This window comes from Macrobrachium nipponense, chromosome 2, assembly GCF_015104395.2.
Source record: "Macrobrachium nipponense isolate FS-2020 chromosome 2, ASM1510439v2, whole genome shotgun sequence".
Taxonomy (NCBI): domain Eukaryota; kingdom Metazoa; phylum Arthropoda; class Malacostraca; order Decapoda; family Palaemonidae; genus Macrobrachium; species Macrobrachium nipponense.
In genome coordinates this window covers 144,799,990-144,802,489 of record NC_087201.1, presented here as the reverse complement: position 1 = coordinate 144,802,489, position 2,500 = coordinate 144,799,990, and positions in this window count along the sequence as shown.

Sequence of the window (2,500 nt, the reverse complement as noted above, 5' to 3'; positions counted from 1 at the left end):
TTTCTGTAAACTTTCTCATACATGTATAAATCTATCTGGTAAATGTCCTATTACACAGAATTCCATTTAAATAAAATGAGCCCATTAAAACGCCAAAATATAGAAAGTAAGTATACTATATTTCAGAGACTGCTGTCCTCTCTTCCTCAGGTAAGCTACCTGTGGGATGGATCTCTTGTATAGAATACCGCCTTTTCTGTAACTTTTTCTCTGCATACATATAAATCTATCTGGTAAAAATGTCCTATTACGAAAGAATTTCCATTTAATAAAATAGCCGCATTAAACGCCAAAATATAGAAAGTAAGTATACTATATTCAGAGACTGCTGTCTCTCTCTCAGGTAAGCTACCTGTGGATGGATCATCTTGGTATAAATACCCGCCTTTCCTGTAACTTTTCTCATATAAATTCTATCTGGTAAAAATGTCCTATTTACGACAGAATTCCATTTAATAAAATGAGCCATTCAAAAACCCAAAATATAGAAAGTAAGTATCCTATATTTCAGAGACTGCTGTCTCTCTCCTCAGGTAACCTACCGTGGATGGATCTCTTGGTATAAATACCGCCTTTTCTGTAACTTTTCTCATACATATAAATCTATCTGGTAAAAATGTCCTGTTAAGACATAATTCCATTTAATAAAAAATGAGCCCCATTCAAAACGCCAAATATAGAAAGTAAGTATACTATATTTCAGAGACTGCTGTTTTTCTCTCTTCAGTAAGCTACCTGTGGATGGATCTCTTGGTGTAAATACCGCCTTTTCTTTAACTTTTCTCATGCAGGTTTTTATGATTTATGAGCTCCTTTATTAGATATATATATATATATATATATATATATATATATATATATATATATATATACATAATATATATATATATATATATATATATATATATATATATATATATATATATATATATATATACTCGTGTACATACATACATACACACATACATATATATATATATATATATATATATATATATATATATATATATATATATATATATATATATATATATATATATATATATATATATATATATGTATATATATGCGTATATGATATGTTGAATCACGCGTCCACTCTCAGCTTTGGCAAATTCACAAATGCAACTAGACTTCCTTGAAGGAAGGGCCACTCTCCCAATTTCCCCAAGGACCTGATCTAGCAAGAATGAAAAAGCGGCACGGAAAATATGACAAAACCTTCCGAGTTGTAGAATATATACAAATACGCATATTTATATGATAACGACTCTGGGCTGAATAAAAGTTCATTTCTGTAGCTTAAATTGTTAGTAAGTTTACGTCAAAAAAACATGCATTTGGCAAAAATATGATTATATGTTCCCTTGAGGCGTTTTCGGAGATTCAAAAGTAACTTAGGATAATAATTTGGTTTTGTTTTTCTCGATGCCGCTACTGATAGCACATTTCTGTAAAATTAAGAAATATGAAATCAGAGTCGTAGTAACTGTTAGATCATCGTCATCGTTATCGCATATTAGATCTTTTCCCGCATTGTTTCGATTGAAAATATTTTCGCCAGTTATCTTGAATGTTCCTTTTATCACGGCTCACGTAATCAGGCTACCATACAGACAGATAAGCGGGCATACACAAGCGTCGAGACAGATACAAAATTACACCAACTCGGTAAAGGCTTTTAATGAATGTTGAGGGGAAAAGGATGTCCTTTCAATACTTGTGAAATGCCTTTGGGGAAACAAAAAAGTTTTTATACTCGAAAGTATGTCTGCCATGAAACGTTTAGTTGTTAGCAATACCCTTTTGGCATAAAAATTAGATTTCCATGCTCCTTTTTTTGTATATAAGTTCTGAAGCTATTTCCAAATTTTACTCCAATAACCTTACTTGGACTTGGGCCTCGAAATTGAACCATTTTTAACATTTTGACTGAGGATCATCGTCATGGTGAGAGTTTTCCATGCTTTTAAATACTCCATAGTAGCTGAAATATTTGTTAAATGTTTTCCATTTTGCTAATAAGGTTACGCATTCTTGGTGCTTTAATTATTTGTAATAAGATATCTGTGATATCTTATTATGCTGGTAAAATATAATGGTAGTTCCTTAAATGTATTTACCTGAAAAAACAGAAGTTCACGGTTGCAGAATAAGTTGTAAATTTTAGACAGTGTGCCGCTTTCATATGAGTCAGGAAAGGTAGAGATTATCCATCTGATGATTTTTTTAAATTTTTATTTCGTAGTTCTAAACGTTTTTCCATTACCATTTACTGTGACTTAATCATCTTTCAGCTATTCACGAGACCGTTTGCAAAGCCTTATGGCCTAATACTTTATTAAGTCAGGATAATCTCAGTCAATCTTTAGCAGAAGGGAAAACTGCCATGCATACCCCACGTCTTTCTTTCTTTCTTTCTTTCTTTCTTCCCTTTCATGTTTCTTCGCCTGATAATAAGTTTGTGGTAAAATAATATGTTGATAATCAATTATTGTGC